The following is a 21,319-nucleotide window of genomic DNA, read 5'->3' on the forward strand; positions in this document are numbered from 1 at the left end:
AATGGCACAAATCTGTGGAACCCATGCACTGGGCACACCCTCAGCCAACTGCAACGAACACACCTTAGCTCCACAAAGGAGATCAGGTACACTGCCTTCATTTCAAAGTCTCCTGTGCACTCCAAGCTCCCTCCCCCTCAGCATTTATAAGCTACAGCCCTGCAATTATGGCGGAAGCAGTGGCCAGGGCTGTCAGAGTGACAGCGAGAGACTGAGAGGGTAGATGAAGGCCTGCTGAGCTGAGGGGCAGAACCAGAGTCCTGCCAGAATCTGGAAAATGGACAGTTGTCATGGGGACACTCACAGCAGGTCGTTCCAGAGCTGCGGGTGCTGTTGTACTTGAAGGAGTTTGAGTTTGACCCAAGAGCTGCTGCTGCTACTTTCACAAAGAACTGCTTTACTCTGACTATATGCATGCCAGAAAAAAAAGTCAATGGAGGTTATTCTTGAAGAATGCCTGAGAAAAACCGTTACTAGCTCTGGCTTGTCAAAAAAAAAAAAAACCTGTGTTAGCCAATATGACTGTACTGTACTACACTTTAATTTAGGTATACACACAATCCCAATAGCCTGCCTGCCTATTTTGGAAGCTAGCTATAAAAATACAAAACAGCTTCCCTGTTCAGCAAGAAAAAAACACCTCAGCATCACTTGATCCTCTCAGGTCACAGAGCTCTCGCCTCCACACAAAAGCCAAGCCCAGGGGCGTCCAATCTTGTCCATAAAGGGCCGGTGTAGCCGCAGGTTTACATTCCAGCCAAGCCGAAGCATGTGTGATCGGTTGCTTGAAGACTCACCAATTGATTAAACAAGGGGTATCAGGTGTGCTGCTGGTCATTTACAGTACAAACTGGCAGCCACACCGGCCCTTTGTGGATAAGACTGGACATCCATGGCCTAGCCATTGTTTAGCGCAGTTTTAACATGGACTCAGTCATGCCCCCTTTTGGCTCTCCAGAATGAGCAGATGAAGCTTGAGCGATGATCTGATAGCTCCACATTCGCAGTAGCTCTTGTATCAGCGTCATTAGCAATGCCACGATTTTGGATCCGTTTTAATGCAGGTATGTAAAGACATGTGACATGGCCAGAAAAACTCTTGTTAAAACCTACCAGAACACTCAGGTTTTAGAATGAATATACTAGACGTTGCAGGGATGGTCGTGACAGCACAGTGATACCATTTATTCATATATTTTAGTGAGTTGAGAGTGTATATTGTGCATGTTTTTAAAAGTGTACAGCTTCACAACAGCCTCCAAACTGCTTCATCACTGCTCCTCCTGGAACAGCTGCCCTTACACAACACAGCTAAACATTTAGACCCCACAAACTCCACACGCCTCTCCGCACAAGCGCTGGACACTAGCTAACACAAAGACAAGCTGAAAAGGTGTGTGGTGAAGAGACGGAGCTGAATGCAGGTTATTCTGCTTTTGTTCGTTTTCCCAGCATGCATAGTGAAAGCTAATGGCAAGTAATTGGAAGTGTGAGCAGCAGGAAGGCCTCCAGTGTCCCGCAGTGCCCTCGCCTTCTCAACCCCCTGCATAAACTACTGCACATTACTCAGGCTAGGATATTCCTACTGAGATAACATCAGAGTGCAGTGAAAAGCCTTGTCCTTGGGAAAAGCATGAGGAATTTCTTGAAATCTACTCCCTGGGGAATGTGTGTGTGTGTGTGTGTGTGTGTGTGTGTGTGTGTGTGTGTGTGTGTGTGCGTGCGTGCGTGATTGTTCATGGTGGGACAGTACTGTCTCCTTAATCATGGAGCTGTGACCATCGCCCAGTGCCAGAATCCTCCCCTCTATCTCACCTGCTAATGATATTCTGCCATTCTCACAGGGAGCGGCCACACACTCACTGACACGCGAACACACACACACACACACACACACACACACACACACAGGCTCAAGGACGAGGCAGCAGAACCTTGTTAGTCCAGGGCGGAGCAGGTGAGATTGAATTCAGACTCTGCACTCGCTCGCCCAGAATTACAGTATTGATCAGAATACACAGAGGGTTATGAGAGATTCAAGGGGCCACAGTGTTACCCAATCTATCAGACCATCACTGTATGTGTGTGTGTGTTTGAGGAAAAGGGAGGTGTTTAGGGCAGTTTATTACAGGACAAAGTGATCTACACATGTAATCAATAACATTTTCGACCTGATATCAGTTAATACGATTAAAGCGTTTTACTGAATATTATCATTTTAGTTCTTAATACCTTTTTTTTTTTTTTTTAAGGGGAAAGCCATACATGACGTGTGTGGCACAGCGTATTATCTGTGTGGCAGTGTGAACAGCAGCAAACACACAGAATCTGACATTTTCTGCCAGATCAGAATTCACGCGACCTTCTCGTCAATTCAACTCAACGTTTTCCATAAACGCCCGCAGAGAAGAAGGATAAACGGTTAACAGCCATGACCCACAGAGACCCATGAGTAAAATCGTTGCCCTCTCCCACCACCTGGATCTCACGACACGTTGCTTCCGAATATACAGCCAGCCGCCACTGTACATTCACATGACCATGAAGGAAGTGGGCGTTTCCATTGACTTCGTTTTGATCGTTTACCTCTGGACCAGAGGGTCAAGTGAAGCACATGTGCATCAGTTTAGGAGCGTGAGCTTTACATGCTGTGTGAACATGGCCTAATTGTATTCGAGAGAGTTCTCAGGCTCTGTAGGGATGCGTAGGTACGACAACAGCAGTGACCAAAATGGATCAACTGAGTACTTCAGTCAACTTTCTCTCTGCGTCTGAATCATAAGGTGGAATTCCAGAGCGAAACAAAAATTACCAGACTGTCAATTATCTGGAGAAACAGTCCTGTACAGCTAATACAATCTCCTCTATTGAATTTAATTTCCTCCACTATCCGGTAAGAAATTAAACGTGTAGTCTCGCCCCTGCTCTTTTCTAAAACATCAATAAGAAACTTCTGCCTTGAGCAAATAATTAATGCTTCCTCAAAAACAAGTTTTTTAGTTAGTTCGTGACTGGTGCAGGCTGATGATAATAGTGTCTTTATGTATTGCTTCTTGGGCTTTTACCTCTATATAATAAACAGCATAATCATTCTGGCCCCATGTAGCACAATGCTGCCAAGGGTGTAGGGATCCAGTTTGGTCACAGCAACAAAGATTTTTGTCCAGCCTAGTAGTACAGATGTACCAATCGATGTACCACAACAGCGGGAACGCTACAATCAGCTGCAAACAGTCGCACAGAAAAACGCAATGTGGACCAGGTTCCACCTAGAAACCGTAAGCTGTGAGCTGTTAGCAAGTCAGCAACATGTTGTGATAAATTTAGCTCAAGCTTAAGTTCATTGCCATCTGACTATGGCAAGTGCAAATGACACAGGAGTGAAAAAGACCCACCTCTCTTTTCTAATCGGACAGGAGATTATTTGAGGGAGGGACTTAAACGCTGAATGTTTAAATGCATCATAAGTGGAATAAATTGAAACACCTCTACTGCATAATTTATTATTTTGGAACTATATGACTCTAGATGTAAAACTCTTAATACAAACTCTACATTTACATTACTGGTAAATATAAATGAACGAAACTTTTTTTTGTACTTTTATTATGGTATTTTGTTGATTACTAACATTATTGGGACAGTCTCTATTGATTACAATATTGATTACTTCCCCCCCTCTTCATACGCTACTGTGGTTTGTCTCTAAATACAACAGACCCAGGTGCACCGATGTAACAGACGTGAGCAACTGTATTCCAACATGGACCAATTACATCACAAACACTTTTTTATTTTTTTTGGCTAATCAGATAAATATTGGCACTTTATCAGCAGAACCTTCACCAATACCAGCAAATCTACACTATCTTAGAATCAGAAATAGGAAAGAAAATTCCACAAGGGGATAGAAAAGTTGGGCCCCAAACACAGTTCTGGTAAGGTCGATCTGAAGCCTTCACTGAAATTTTGGCCACAGGAGAGCCCAAGTCTGTGTAACCCATAAACACAGGCCACTGCTAAACTAGGCCATGCAACAGACGAAAAGCGATTTTACACACACACACACACACACACACACACACACACACACACACACACACACACACACACACACACACACACACACACACACAGCTGATAGGAGCTGCTGGCTGTCTTATCGAACTGGAATGTGGAAAGGCTGATAAGACCAAATATACCAGAGGTACAGGCTTTGGAGACAAGGCTCTGAAGTAAACTGACTTGGTATCCAAAGGGTTGTTTACAAGTGCGTGCATGCATCTCTGGGAGATATCTCGGTCCAGCTCCTTATTACTTAAGGCCCAACGCATCAATCTCATCACCTATTTTGGCTGTTTCTTCATTACTTAATCCTGTGCTTTTCAGTATTTAACTCGTGCTAAAATGTCTATACGTGGTTTGGCATAAAACCTTTTCTGCAGGCTGTTAACAAGAATCCTGTAGTGCTCTCTGATTTTGCATTTTACCTATATCATTAGATTTTTTTTATATTAAGCTATTAAGCTATTAGCTTAATTTTGCTTTCCATAAAGCATTCAACAAGCTGATTGTCCCCCACCCTGACAGGATGACAAAAAAAAAAAAAGGAAAAAAAAAAAGATTTGAAGTCAATAAAGTTCGGGTTATCAAACTGTGATACACAAAGACGGGCAAAATAAGGTGCGCTATATAAAAGTAATTAAATTCATTAAAAATGCAGTCACAGAAATCAAAACTTGGGATGCTTATTTAGTTCTGCACTGGAGAGACCAGGGTAATGTAATTGCAACCACTAGCTAGAATACTATAAACTGCATGAATTTACCATTATACTCATTATACAAACTGCATAGCATCTATAAACCAGACATTTCGACTTCAAGTAGGAGGAAAATTGTGTACATTTGCTTTTAGGTCACATTAAAGTGATCGGTTAAGTGATAGCCTCTCCCCATCATCAGAAGAATGATGTGGCTGAAAAAGAGCAAGGTTAAACTCAGACTGCCTTTCCTTCAGTAAAATCAAAGCTATGGGCCTGTTTAAATCTGGCATTAACATACATTTTGTGTCTGGATAGTATCTGGATATACATTGACCGCACTCCGACAAGTACGTCATTTCCACTTACCTTTTGCAATACCTGTAAACAACTGCTCCAGGAGACTAAACTTTTTAGAGGACCAGTGGGGGGTTCTACCTCACAGTGGAAAAACAGATGATTCTTTCATTCCCAGAACGGCTCAATCAGAAAACACGACAGACTAATGAAACCTATGGGAACAAACTCTGTAATACTGCCCTCATCTACCGGTGAATAAGCACAAGCGCATGCACTTGTGCAAGAGAGAGTGCAACATAGATCCACAGTAATTATTACTTGTGATCCCTTCCGAATGTGGTTTGAGTAACCCGATCACAATGCGTCTCGGGGGGTGTTTACACCTGGCCCTTCCGAACGTTATCCGTTCACCAAAAACGCATGTTGAGGCCAGGAGTAAACAGGCTCTATATGACTTGCCTAAACAAGTTCAACCCTTTGCAGGTGTAGTGCCTAAGGAAGCAAAATCTAGTTGCTACAATGAGTTTACCAAGACAGAAATCCCTTAGAAACAAACATAAGCATAAACAAACATCCAAATAAATAATGTAGAGCAGCAGTATTGAAACAACAAGTTAGCAGAAAAGCACTGCGAGCTTGCTTTCTTTCCTCAGGCTCTGGCATGTGTTTGTTTTCAGGCATTGTTTGGGATGTTGATGGACGGCCTTTAGCTCCGGAGGCTTCACGTTCCGGACAGACTGACGGAATGGCAGGTTCTTTCCGTTTGCATCTTGGCGAGCACTAGTTTCTGCCATCAGGTGGCTTTCATGGTCCTCTGACTGAACATCATCACATGTGAACACCTGTCTGGTGGCATAAAGGGATGTCCCAAGTTTCACAACCTGACCCAAGCATTTTAAACATTTAGTATCTGCTGACAATCGTGCAGTGCCTAGTGCGAGTCCACCCTTTATCACAGGACAAAATACCAAGACACAAAGCACACAAATGACTGGAGCCGGACACAGCCATTAAAAACATCAGTAGCAGCACCCCTTGGTAAACACTGGCTTTCATATCTTGATCTTTCTGGCATCCAGTCGCTGCACAAACAGACACGGTTCTCCCGAATATCAGTTACTACAACGCTCACCCTTCTTTTGGAGAGTTGGGCTGTTCTCTCTGTTCTCTTCTCGAGTGTGGAAGTAACCGGCTTTGTGGAAGTTGTTGTCTTCATAGTTAAAACCTCAGTGGAAATGATCAATGCAGTGTGCATCCTCCTTTCTTCAGAGAGTCAACTATTTAGAATGCATGAGACAGGACAGAAATTAATCATCTCTTTAAAGTCACAGTGGGAAACAGCATGGCTAATCTCATCAGCTGGCTATCAAGTCTATCGAGATTAGCTGTGCTGGAGGAGTGAAAATGGACAAATCACTCATGTCCAATGAAAGGGTTTCAGTTCCTCCTTAGCTGCACTTTCGTGGGTGCAGATAAAGCCATTCAGTCATCAAGCCCTGATGAGCTGAATCAGGTATGCTAGATCAGGAAAAATTGACCATTCAAAGCAGCGGCTCTGCAGGAATGAAGCCTAGAGCCTTGTGCCTTGTGCCTTGTGGCTGTGAGGGGGTAACCAAAAAAAAAAAGAAAAAAAAAGAAAAAGAAGTGGGGAGTTTTTTTTTTAAGTCATAGTGAAGCGCTGGCACAGCAGACTGGGATTTTCCATTAAGAGAGGTATAAACTGACTCCATATGACTAATTGCTGCCGTAAGAGTCCGGAATGTGTCAGCTGAGCTGAGAGACATTCATTCAGACAGAAAAGCTGATGAAAAAAGACAAAAAAAAACACCACCTTAACCTGACACAGACACACAGCTAGAGGACCGGTCGAACTACAGGGTAAGCAATAAAGAAAATGACTACAGTGTTGTTCACGAACACCACCTGTTGACGGGTGTACGGGTGTTTGTGAGGAAGCAGGCTGTGCAATTGGCTCAAGACATTAAGGACGTCTTTAATGGCTAAGAGAGCAATGTGCAATCGAACGGAATCCACATCCTCCCCTGCGGCTCAGAGCCAAGTACAGTGGTTTCCAGGAAAAACGACTGGTCCATCATGTCAATCAGTAGAATTATTCTTACAGAGCTATATGGTTAGCACAGGTTAGACGCCTCTTCCCAAAGAAAAAGCTATGAGAAAAATTCCAAGAGATAAGCGATATTAGAACTGCTCGTGTGTTACAGGTCACTTTAACCACAGCTCTTGACATACTTTTACAAATAAGTCCTTTACCACGTACAGTGAGTCAGTACCTAGAGTAGAGATAATTAGCAAATCAGTGGTTGGCCAGAACAGATCTAGACCACAAACTCCAATCATATCAAACCACTTTAGGTGTGACCTTCACATGCATGAATACAGTGAGATTTCCATTTGGTTTTGTTTAAGAGTAGTGCCTTTTAGAGAGAGAGGGGGAAGAGAGAAGAGAAGGAGGGATGGAGAGAGAGAGGGAGAAGAGAGAGAGAAAAAGAGGGAAAAAGTGATGTGCGCGCAAGAGAAAAGAGCAAGAGTGCAAGAGAGCGAGAGGGATGTATCAACTCCCCATCAAGAGTGGCAGGCAGCCAACACACAGGAAATTAAGTCCAGCAGCTAAAGCAAAGGCTTGCGTGCGCACACACACACACACACACACACACACACAATTAATAAAAATATCCTGTTTACATTGAGCATCTAGACATGAATCTGGCTAAGATTCAGATCTATGGTCACGTATCTCTCCCCCACCCCCCTCTCTAACTCTCTCTCACACACACACACACACACACAGAGAGAGAGACAGAGAGAGCATCACAACAGTCTCTAAAGCTGATGGGGAGCAGAGTGACTGCAGGAGTGAATGAGTGTGTGTGCTGTTATGTTAAGTCCTCCCAGGAGAACGTCCAGTCAGGCTGAAGCAGCCCATAAAGAGACGACATCGAAACTCCCAGTAATACCTCATACAGGAATGCCCCACTTCTACAGCCAAAACACGCACACCTCCCTCCTTCCTTTCGGTTTCTCTCATTCTCCACTTCTCAGTGTTTCACTTTCTTTAAAGCCGAACCCAAAGCTTTTAACTGCTGTTCAGCCTCTTTCTAACACAGTGCATCCAAGCCTTTTCACTTGCTTTGTACACATCTGCTGGTGTGTGTAGCACTGATGTGTAAAATGAACCCAGGAGTGTGCCTGCGCATGCATTCAAAAAAACACACACACACACACACACACACCTGACCTTGGTCTTTCAGTAGGCACCTGAGAAGTGTTTTATGGAGAGTTAAACACAGAAAGAGGCACGAGGGGGCTAACCTGCTAACAGCTGATACAACCCTGAAGCCGGGCATGTGAGTGAACACACACTCTGCAAAACAAGGGGAAGGGAGGAGGGGGAGGGGGTTCTAAGGGGGTTTTCCCACCTGAACAGATTACCCTCGTATTCCTTTCATTTCTGTTCACAAATAAAAGGTAAAAGGTTAACCTACAGGTACAGTTGATACAGGAATAGTGTGAGCGTAATCCGGTGCTGCATGATGCGCATGCATGAGAAGGATATTATAGAAGTTAGCAAAACAGCAGTTCTTTTTCTTCTTCTATTGTTTAATGGGTGACGACAGCCTGCCTAAACTGCCTGTAATTGAAGCAGAAGTCGGAACCATCTAAAAAAACTGAAGTGTCAGATGGTCTACGCCAAATACCATGAGACCACAAACAGGTCACATTTTAGCAGAGGCATTTTCTCTAAAACCACAGTGAGGGTCAAACTTCATGAGATTGCATTACAACACTATCCCTTAGTGAAAAGGGTCCCCACCCGCCTTTATGACATTTTCATTTCTCCACCTGTCTGTCAAACACATTCACTGGTGAAGCTCATAGGCTTAAACGGTAAATGCTTGTCTAGACTGGACTGGACTCTAAAGTGAAAGTGAACTACAATAATTTCTAAGTCCCAGCCAATAGCAAGGACTTCCCAGGATGCATATGCTTCCTCCGAGACACGTGAATCCAGTCAACAACTATCTTCTAAACAGCCGCCAATGCAACATCATTGAACAGCCGAACACGCTTGGAGGAGAACACTAACTGCCAGTTCTGTTACATCAGCTTGCAGACTCCTGCACTGGCTGGTATTATGCTGTGTATCTGGATAGCTATCATCATGATTTACGTCACAATTTGCTTTTCTGAGCAGATCATGGAAAGTATATGCGAGATGTATGCAAGATGTGCACATTTAATAAAAATAATTTCAGACATTGTTCTGGTGCCAGGATTTAATTTCATTCTCCATACTGGGTTCACAATTCGATACTCTCATAATATTCTAAACAAGATCATAATTACTAGGATACCTGTTCTACATGATGCCCACCAACATTACTGCCCATCAAATGTTTTGATGCACTGTTAAGGCCAATTGATGCTTTTGAATCACATCTTGGTAGCCTCATATTTCATACTTCTCCGCAACTTGTAAATTCTGTTAAACTAAGATTATGCACACACATGTTGTGTAGAAATGTTATGTGTGATGTGAGATAAATGACAGACAGATGATGAACCACATAATCAAATCTTTCACATAAGGTAAAGGGTTTTGTCACTGTACAGTGTACAGCGAAATGTGTCCTCTGCATTTAACCGCATCTGTGGTAGTGAACACACACTTGTGAACTAGGGGAACACACACCCAGAGCAGTGGGCAGCCAACTCCAGCAGAGAGGGTAAAGGGCCTTGCTCAAGGGCCCAACAGTGGCAGCTTGCCAAGCCCGGGAATCGAACCCACAACCCTGTTATCAATAGCCCGAACCACCACTGCCCCATATATATAATAATATAATCAAGTCCTTCCAGTTTCCTCAACATTGTCCGCTATCCCGTCTTTTGTAATATGCAGAGTCAACACAGCTGCATAGAAACCCCACTTGCGTAAACTGTGTTGTTTCAACCTAGAAGCATAAATTGGCCTTTACACCCCTACTGTTGGTGTATTTTGTCTATTCCAACTTCAGCCCTCAGACAAATGAAATATCATTATCTCCAATTTACCTAGATATTTATACAGGTCTAATGTCTTTTGGACACAGCACTGTGTATGAAGCTCAGTCAGGGACCGTGAGGCCGTACCCCCCCCCCCCCCCAAAAAAAAAGCTACAGGGAACCAGTCTATCACATGCTGTGCCACCATGCCACCCTCAAAGCCAATTCCAGAATGTGAAATTGCTACATGTAATGTTTTGTGATACAAATGCCATTAGTTCCAACACTACTTTGAGGCCGACATTGCCTCAGACCATCTCCAACAACCACTAAAGAATTCCTATAATACTATTTACCAAATCATTTCCACAGCTCTTCAATATAACTCAATTTGGAGTCAAGCAACTACAAAACAATAATTAATTAATTTCATTCACAAAATACCCCGCTTATCTCTTTCATAAGACAAAAAGAGGCCTTAAAAGAGGTTTAATCCCTCAGGGTTATTGACAGTGCGTGGCAGGCAGGAACATTAGCAGCGTTTTTAGACGTGAAGAAATTGGGCTTTTTGAGGATTAGCCGCGACATTGCTCATGTTCGTTCTCAAATTAAATCCCCTGCTTGAATGCATCTTAATCAAGCAGCGAGCCCTTGTTACACATCCCAAACACAAAAGGCCACCCAGCAGGCACCTTAAGCAGCTTTTGTCAAATCCTTCATAACCTGCAGACAGCCAGAACGGCCAAAAGACAAAAAAAAAACAACAAAAAAAATTGCGAAATAGAAGCATCCTGAGCAGTGGTATAAATCCATGAATTAGCCATCTGTCAATCTGCGGATTTGGGGCAGATCTTTCTGAGGTAAAAACAGGCGGTTTTGGCTGGTGTTTTGTCAGAGAAGATGTTGTTGTCCAACAGTCACAGTATTTCACAATACCAGAGGTCAACACAGAAAGAAATGTACGGGAAAGTATGGGAATCTCCCTGCAGTTCATGACATCCTTAATGAATGTTTGTTTTTTGCAAAATCAATCAATTATTCAGGCTTCTGCAATTACTTAATTCTAAAGGTCCGCAGTTAAAGCCCTCCCCCTTCAGCAAGCAATCCCAAATTCGCAGTTCAACACAATGCTACTCGGGGAATGAGGGCACTAATAATCCCACACAGTTCTGCTGAATGTGCCTCAGGGTGTGGACCCATACCAGGCACTGAAGTTAAACAGAAGCACCTTAGCATGGCACACTTTGGCTGTTTATTGAAACATGCACATGTGGGCATAATATAAACACAAGGTCTAATCCTAAAAAGAATGAAATAGTAGGCATTCCATGCCGGCCAATAGATGTTACTTAAAGTTAGACCTTCACTTTATATGAATGAAATTCAAAAGGAAAAGAATTCATAAAGATGGAAATTCTGATGGAGAGTTATGCACTGCACGCTTAATGTCTAGATTCCCAATTCTAAGGTCCTGGAGGCAACTGTGTTGCACATTTTACAAAAGACCCCAACACACCAAGCCGACATCAAAGAACTAAGGCCAACCGAGGCCAACTCCTCGCCCTAGGTCTTCTGTAAAGTAAGGTGCACTCAAATGGCAGACACACACATATGCTTTCTGCCCCCAAAAAGAAATACCTTCATAGCAGGAGGTGGAAGCAGACTTTAAGAGGGGAAAGAGAGACAAACCCACAAAAGGTCTAGACTCAGGTTCTTCAAATCCAGACCTGGAATCCAGTTACCGCTGATGGAGGTTGTAACCAGTAGTTGGTGAAATACCCCAAACGCAACTGACAAATAACTCATTCAAGAGCAGAAACTTAATTCATGTAGATTTGAAGACCTATGATCTAGACTGATCAACATAGCACATGGTTATAAGCTAACGTTGAGCCTTAAGCTGCAGTCACACAGCGAATGTGAACAAAATCTGCAACGAAAAACGACAACGTAAAAAAGTTCAAATTTATTCTACATTAATCTGCAACATGCCAAGATTTTATTTCCTTGGTTTACAAGCTTCAAATACTCTAGTGGAGGAAACTGAAACTACAGGATCTTCTTTAAGTATGTCCTCTTTGCGGGAGGGACATTCAAATATTTGACAGGTGTCTGATGGCCAAATTGGTGTCATTGGGGTCCTGATAAACCAACATGTTGGTAAGTTGATTTAGGAACAACAACAAACAAAAAAACTAACTAATGCAGCCTGACGTTCCCTTATTACGCTTTACCCTTTATTGAGTCAGGGAAAGCTCGGATGCAGGTACCCCTTCCCCCACCCCCACCATGGCTCCAAAGCTGTGTTTATGTAAATCGTGCATAACACCTCCTCTGAGCTGAAGAAAGCTATCATAGCCAATGATTATCTGCTCACACTGTTATGCAAAAATAATCCTAGCGTTTCAATCAGATGGAGCTAAACATGGCGAGAAGCTGCTTCTTTGAAGTCTTGCAAACCAGAAGCACTTGACTGACATTAGCCATTGCTGAATAGAGGCTCTTACCTCCTCCAGCCCTCCTGCCAAACTGTTTTTTGTTTAGTTTTTTTTTTCCTCCCCTGAATGGAAAACATGCTGGAGAAGAGAAGGCCCTGCTGGACGTTTCTAAATACAAGGACACATGGAGTGAAAACATGGCATTCTACAAGATCACTGCTTCTAAAGAACTATACTATGACTACACTGCCTGATGAGCCTGATTTACATTTCCAGTGAATTTCCAGGTCGGAAGATTGGGCGGAAATGTCTGACAATGCGGATAATCTGGTAGTATTAGTATGAAGGGGAAAGGAGTCCATCTATTTCTCTTGCCGGTTGGGTAAGAGTCATTTGGGCAATAGCCAGCGGGAGAGGTAGGTGGAAAGTGGGGGCTAGGTGTCAACATACCCTGTGGGTGCAGCCGTTTGTTAAACTTGTATGGAGGTAAGTTTAAAAGGCCCAATTTCTTATAAAGCGTAGCTTGTGTAGGGTTCCAGCGGTATATTGGTTTTAGGTATACCATGGTATGAAAAGTGATTGCTGCAATACCGTGTACATTGGCTTAATACCAGTAGTTGGGAAAATATGACAACGGCAACGACAGCAACGACAACAACCACAACAGTGAAATACCGTATACCGTGAAACCTTACAACTGTGACATTTTCTGAGATTGTTCTTATAACATAAAAATCTAATACTGTAGGCAACAATAGTCATGTCATTGATTTCTAAGCATTGTAAAAATTACTGTAAGCAGGCATATGCAGCAGATATGGTTGAAGAAAAAAAAAAAAAAAAAGCAGAAGTTCAGCATGGACCCAACCAAGTCCGTTTAGGTTCTGGCCTAGAATCAAGACTAGGAAGAATGCAGTCATTGGTGGAGAACACAGCAACGTAACGATAACATTAAGCTCAATAAAGCATTCAAAACAGCACACGCTGAACCGTACTGGAGAACATCATACAGAGAGAGGAAACAAAGGTACAGCAGGGAATTGAGGGAGTGGCACTGTTTGTCTGGAGAGTGAGAGAGAGAGAGTGCAAGAGAGGGAGCAAGAGTGAGAACGAACAAAAGTGAGCCCGAGAGATAGCAACTGAGAGAGAGAGAGAGAGGAACAGCTGTCATTCACACACACACTGCAGAATGAGCGTAATCACACCTGCAGCTGATTTTTAGCACAGGCACTGCTGGCAACCCCTGGCACCACACACAGACACACAGTTAATAACCCACCACACACTGACATGCAAGAGCTGCTTTGTCACCTACTGGCACCTTCCACACTCTAGGGATCTGTAGAGACAGCTCGCTAATCAAGCCTCACAGTCAGCAAAGTATCACCAAGTCTTGCTAACACCCCCACCACCATCATCACCAGGTCAGGTCACAGAGGTCACTGACTTCAATTCTCAGACAACGCACATCATCAACCAAGGTTAATAATTAAATGGAACAAGCGTCCACACATGGACTGGGAGTGCGTCAGCATGACACAGAGCGTGTTAGTTGTGTTTAGGAGTGTAAATCTAGGACCTCACAATGATTAGGATTAGAATTAGACACCACCAAAACATGACTGCGTCCCACTTGCGTACTAATCACTAATACTGACTCGGTTTTGAGTATAAAGTATGTAGTGAATAATTAAGTGTCAAAGTCAAGTGGGCTCAAATATCCAAGATAACTGTACCCAGAGCCCAGCAATACTACAGTGCCTCAGTCATAGAATGACAATGTAGAGGGCATAATAACACCAAACACACAACACCTACCCACAACAGTCCAAGCGTGCCCATTTACTGACTCACGGCAAGCTATAAGGGCACTCTCAAAGCAGCACTTACAGTATCAGCCCGATCGAAACCGGACATAAACCAGACAATGACAACAAGCATGTCTGACGGTTATTTCAGGCTCGATAGTCAAACACTAACTCAGCATTTTAAAAACTGCTTTCAGTGGAAGCTCACCATACAAAAGAATCAACCTCAGCAAAGAAACTAGTCCAGAGAAAATGAACCACGTTTCTCTTCATGGACAGTCTTTCAAAAAAAAAAAAAAAAAAGCCAGGACCTGAAACTAAAAGAGCTTCAGCCACAGGTTTATCTAATAAGATAAACTTACCAACAAGGCACAAAACTTTTGGGTAGTTCCAAAACGGGGATTTTTTTTCACAATGTTATAAAGATATTAAAAGCATCACAGCAGAACAGATATTTCATTTATCTGTGGTCTCTGAACTGTGTGGCCAATGGTTTGTGTTACACAGTGCACCGCTTCTGTGTTCTCTTGTCTGACCCACATTAAGCCTAGGGCAAGACTTAAGAGTCTCCAATGGTGATTCACCATTGGCACTGCAGTTTCGATCCAAGACCAATCCATTCCTAGGAACCCAGCCACTAATGCTTTGGTCACATCTCAATTGTTGTTCTTTTTCTGATTTAGTTTACAGTGAAAGTATGGGGTTAGAAACATACTTGAGTAACGAAAGCAAACAAACTGCGGATTGGAGATTCGTACATATACCACTAAAGTGTGCCCCACTTTTTTATTTATTTATTTATTCATTCATTCACAAGGTGAAGTTGAGGTTAGAATTAGGTTTAGGTTAAGGTGTTGGTTAGAGTATAATTAAGTTTATGTGTAGTAAGTTAACACATATGTAACAATTCCTCCTGGGACTAGGCTGTTGGAGATGTGTGATGCAGTGACTAATTGGCTACATTAGTCTTTGCACAAAGATCAATTAGCAGAGAGAAAAACACCATGCAATAAGCACTCTGAAGTAAATGGAAAACAGAAAGAGTCAAATGGCGTTGAAGATAGGAGATAAGATTTGAACAAGAAGCCAGATTCAGTCTCAACGCAGGTTAGGAGTCTTCAATGCACTGGGTCACAAATGCATGGTCTTTTACAGAAAAGCTATTTAAAAAAAGGTCAATTCTGATGAGTGTTTTCAAAACGTTCAATAAACTCTTCTGTACTGACTTACTGAAAAGACTGCTCCTCAATAACTGTCTTTTCCTTCAAGGTTTCAATGCAACCAAACTAAATGCTCCATTTGGATTTCTCTGTTGGCCCACTTTGTGCAATCATTTTGGTAGCCCATTCAAATGTCAGCACACAAACTGAGCATGCATACTTGGCTACTTAATCTAAAGAGGCCATGTTGGCTAATAAAACTGTGGAATAAGGGGGCTTGGTTCACATATTACGAATCGCTTGGCTTCTCAGATCAATACAGTTTTTCACACTGGTGAAAAACAAAATTCCGTTCATTTATGATAAAAGCACAAATCTTCCAATAATAATACAATAGAAAAGCCATAAACTTACAATTACTCAACCATATTCCACCCCTGCTAATTCATTGCTCAATTCACAATGAACGTATTATAATAATAATTCAAAATATATATGTCAAATATTGAGAACCTGCAATCCCATATTCTGAGGAACAAGTGGAAGTTAGCAAACACTCAAACCATTAGAGATAACATCGCTGCATCTCAGCATGTCCAGGCTTGTCCGCCACACTTCGGCATCATCTCATCCTCAGCAATTAACTGCAACGGAGAGAAGCTATGTGCTGGAGGAAATGGACTTAATTTGAGGAGAAAATTGCACTCGCTCGGCCGCCCCATTGTGTGGCATTGCCATCTCCTCAGCAGACTCTGACCTTTGTCTGCTTTCTCATTGTGCTTAACACAATCCACCAGCAAACACCCATTTGCTCGACACAGGCCTGAATTAGCTCTCACAGCGAGGCATCGGAGCTGCCAAACATGAGAAGTTCACGTTTCCTGTTTCTTCCCACACTGACGAAATGATTTCTGCAGTGGTGCTGGCTGACACAAGAGCTGCAGATTCTATAAGGAATGTGGGGTGGGGGGTGGGAGGGGTTGACTAGCCTTTGGGGGCCAAGCCAACGTTTCCTCCATTGCTTGAGGGGATGTTTGTGAACAAGGCTGCTTTTGGTAAACAAAGTCATTGCAGAAGAACATGAACCTTGACGGGGGTTCACTACACTGATTTGCTGCCTAACTGTACGTCTTACTTCAGCCTTTTCATTAAGAGTAGCTATAGTTCCAATGGAACGATTTTCTCAGCAAAGGTTTGCGAATGTAGGCCAAAGAAGGTTGACAATCAACGTCAACAATTTACGGTTCCCATTCAACGTTAGCAGATAAATGATTTGTTAACACCTGAAATGTCGGGAAAATCTACAATGACTGTCCTTTAGGTTTCCCCCATCGCTGATATAATGAGTGATATGCACTTACTTTACACTGAAACACTACTGTAAACACAAGCCAATGGAAAGGAAGTGCTAGAAGTGCTCATTGTGGATTTGTTTAGTATTATAGAACAGTTCTGCTATCTGTACCACCGATCTCAAAATCTGACCCTACACCAGCCCTTCTTCTCAGTGTAAACAAGCATTGCTGAAGAGGTCCAAAGGGCAGAGAAAGGCCTTTTCGATTAGCTCATAACTGAGTGGGTCAGGAAGTGAGGATGACAGAGGGAGCGTCCACAGATTATTCAAGAGGCCCAATGGTCGAGCAGCTTGGACGAAAAAAAAAAAAAAAAAAAGCCACACAAACATGCAGCGCATGTCCCAATACTAGTCCAACTGCTTTCTGGGCCTCATGAAAATCAGCATACACAAAGAACACACATTTTACCACTGCACAAAAGAGGCAAGAATGGAGTGAAGACACGCTCACTCTCTCACACACACTCGTGCACACACACATACACAGATCGGCAGGAAACACATGAATGGGGCCACTGTGCATGGTCTTCATGTTCCACGGCATGAAAGACAAACAAACAGAGGCATTACTCATGATCTCTCCCAGAGATGAAGGCAGACAGAGAAAGGGGAACACAAGAAAAACTCACTCTCGCTCTGCTTTGGACCGCTGCTCCCTGACCTTAAGGGGGCTGGGGCATTTCCTCTCCTCAGCCTCTCCTGAATGTCTCTGGCAAGGCAGCACCACTTAGGCCATACTTGGACAAATCAACACAGATGTTTCTATCACACTCTCGGATTAGCCCCCTTTCTTAAGGCTGTTTGGGTTTGGGTTTGGGTTCGGTGCTCCCCTCCCCTCCCCTCCCCTCCAAGTGCCACAATCCGTCACAATCAGGTACTGTGCTGAGACTTAAAAAAAATAATAATAAAAACAACGGTGAAGGGAAACCAACTCCAGAAACCGAACAAACCGCAGTACAGCAACAAATACTGGTCTGTAATAAACAATGGCAATTAATAGGAGCGTATGTGTATAGCAGCGGCCCACGCGTTATCATCTGGTGAGTAGAGGGCTTTTCATCACCTCACAACCTATAATCGGAACTGTCCGAGATCTCTCACAGAACTAGACAGTGAATAGGCATGTCCCAATCCATTTGCTTTGCCCCCTGAACTGATCACAGTACCTTAACGCCAATGCCAATCCAATCTTCTATAAAATACTGCGGCCATCAATTATGTAAGATGTGCTGCTTTGTTTTTAATTACCTACCGGATCAGTATCGGGTATCAGCCGATAGGCAACGTTCATGTATGGGCATCTGTATCGGAACAGAAAAAGATGGATCGGTGCATTTTTTATATTTTATTGTGTGGTGAAAGCGATATAATTTGGCTTGCTACAGCGTGTGTGTATTAGTCTACTGCCCTTTTTTTGACTGCACTTTTCAGTGCTGCGTCAAAACCATAAAAAGGGGTGTGGCACTGCCTCTAGTAAAACAGAGCATTTACAGGGCATTCTAAACAGCCTGTATGTGATGAATATTGTGTATCGTGACGTCTTAAATTATGTCTTAAATTTCATCATATAGTATTTCACCCAGCCCTATTTGCCACAAATGCAAAGAACGCTTGAACAAGGTACAGCACCATTTAATCGTCCACATGCTTCTTTAAGTTGTCATGATTATATACAGAACCATATTATAACTGATAGAGAAAAAGGCTTTCATACTTAGTTCTTGTTTAGCTAATGTTAAGGCCTTCAGCATCAAGGATCCTATAAGCCAAATGTAATGACCATTATCATATTTGATTAAATTAATCTACTGTGACTTGCTTTAATCAATGAATCAAAAAACAAATCTACAATTTATGGTCAGCTGATAATTACAAAAAAAGCCCATATGTCATCTTTGTTGGTAACATCAAGTAACAAAACCTAACATTACCGAGTACACAACCAGTGAAGGGCACTTTCCAAAAGCTCTGTTTTCAGTGTTCCAAAATATTACGTATTGCTTGTGTGTGTTTTGAAGCTTTGTTATTCCGTTTCTAGTAATAGTGGACCCTTCTTGGCACTATTGTAGAACTATTTGAACTATTTTGAGGCCATTTAGATCTCTGTTTTAACCCCATTGCCCTTCAGGCTGGGCCTACTCAAGGCAAGTTCTTCAGAAGAGCACAGAAATGAAAATGAAAATGTGAAAAGAAACCAAAGCACTTGTTTGGTGAATCATCAACAGGCCTCCGGGTGCATTCCACTTCACTCTTCAAAGTTTAAACTAAGCTAATACCACCATGGGGGCCCCACCAGTAGCTTGCCATTACAAGACCAAAACCAGCTCGGCCCGGAGTAAAAGACAGAAGACCTGTTCCCCTGCTCTGTGGATTCGCCAGGACTTGAGACAGCCTTTAAACGATGAGGTTAGGCTTAAACAAACATTGCGAAAAGTCCAAATCCAAAAGGTCTACACCATCTCCTGTCCCCTAAAACATGAGCATAAATGCTGAGAGACCATTCAACGAGGTCGGTTATATGAACATCCACAATGTTTATATTATATTTATATATATCAAAAATGTTACACTGTAGACACTGCAATGGCCTCAACTCCCAATTATGCTCATAACAGGGTCAGGGAGAATTTCATAAAGAGCAGGAAAAAGCCTCATTACTATACTGCTCAGTTACACACCAACCACAGATACGATTACAGCCTCATTAGATCTCTGATGTTTATTACAAAAAGACTCTCCATGCAGAGCAAATGTTACCAATCATCAAATTGCAGACATGAATGAGGCACGGCCCACTCAGACACGGTGTATAGAGATGCTGATTGAGCTTGCTAGCTAAATCTTAGAATCGGGATGTAAGCAGGAGTTAGGCTGGGGAGCATGAACGAGGCCTTGTAAACATATATTAGTAATAATATATATATATATATATATATATATATATATATATATATATATATATATAATACTGTTTTTGGTGTCATTTTTTTTTATTAAGAAAGCAGTCAAAACACAACGATTTAAAAGCCAAACTGTTCTCAGAAGGTCATAAAAAAATTTTAAAAAATAAAATAAAATAAAAAACCGCTGGGAAATACCGTGATTTTTGAACGGGGTCAGTATCGCCCAGCTCTACGGAGGTCGAGTGCGAAGTCCTAGCAAATCACGTCGTCAAAACATGGGAGCAATTTGCAAAAACACCACAAAACAAACAAACACAGGACACCTGAAGCTTTAAGAAGTTTTAAAGCGGGGTAAACTGCCGTCTAAATCTTCAAGTGTCTGATCTTCATCCTTACCAGAGCCTCTATTAACAGCGACGGCACAAATGTAAGACTACTAGCTACAATTCATGGAAGGAAGGCTTTACCGCTCATAGCTCCCACCAAACCCCGAAAATCAACCGCAGCAGCAGCAGCTAGTCTTACAGCTCCCACACAGCTCAAACCAGTCCTGCAGACTTGTACAGGGGGGAAAACGAGCAGTCAGTGAGCGACTGGATTAGCTAACTAACTAACTTTTGTAAACGGAGCTTCTGTGATTATACGAGTTTTGGAGTGAGAGCTTTGTGCGGGTTGTTTCCAGAACAGCTAGCTAGCTACGACCACAACACGCCACCAAAAAGTTAAAGCCGCTCTTACCTCCTGTTGAAGTTGAACACGCGAGCTAGAGGTGCTCCTCTTAATCTCCTCGGAAAGTGGCAGAACAGAAAGTAGCTACAAAAAACACAACAGCAGCAGAAAAACTTCAGCTACATCATTCTCTCTCCAAACCGGCGGCTGGTTTAACAGAAATCAAGGGCTCTTCTAATCTCTGCCGGCAGGCGACTCAGTTCAGTCCGTGGCTGTAAATCCGAGGAAACTCTCTGAACTGCGACCAAACGGCTCCACACACACACACTCACACACACACACGCGCGCGCGCGCGGACTGGATCACATGACGATATCCTCACAGGTACGTTCAGAAAGGACCGTCACTGACTAACTCACTCACTCACTCACTCCCTGACTGACACACACACACACACACACACACCTGAGGGAGCTAACCGCCTCCGTCGCGAACGAGAGCTGGAGGAAGACTGGAAGGAGTTTTACGCCCGTCTAACGAGCCTGATCGCTCCAGGCAGCCTTTCAGAGAGACGGGTCGGAGGGGGCTTCAGCTAATCCAAGCCCTTCCAGCAACGACCCGAGTGTGTGTGTGTGTGTGGCTGTTTACAGACATGGAGAAAGATCTTACAAAGTACACGACTAGCTAGGAAAAAGCCACTGATTGTTCTTCTTTCGCCCGCCCGCCCTCTCTCTCTCTCTCTCTCTCTCTCTCTCTCTCTCTCTTTCTGCCTCCCTCTCCTCCTCCTCTCTCGCTATCCGGAGTTTTCTCGCCCCCTGTGGTGGAACAAAATCACAGTCTCTGCCTAAACCAGCCTTCTGCTTAAACTAGCTCAACGGCAGTGAGGGCTCAGCCACATAGTTGCATACTCTAAACTCTAAACCA

At 43.0% G+C, this 21,319-nt stretch overlaps 1 protein-coding gene across 1 annotated transcript in view; it reads right to left on the bottom strand.

Moving 5' to 3' along the window:
- Positions 1-21,021, bottom strand: part of plxnb2a.1 (plexin b2a, tandem duplicate 1) — a 131,489-nt gene extending 110,468 nt beyond the window's left edge. The window contains exon 1 of the mRNA XM_072672607.1: positions 20,465-21,021. The gene's annotated coding sequence lies outside the window, so the exon portion shown is untranslated. The remainder of the gene's footprint in view (positions 1-20,464) is intronic.
- Between the last annotated feature and the right edge of the window lie 298 nt (positions 21,022-21,319).

Source organism: Salminus brasiliensis, chromosome 2, assembly GCF_030463535.1.
Source record: "Salminus brasiliensis chromosome 2, fSalBra1.hap2, whole genome shotgun sequence".
In the NCBI taxonomy this organism is placed as follows: Eukaryota; Metazoa; Chordata; class Actinopteri; order Characiformes; family Bryconidae; genus Salminus; species Salminus brasiliensis.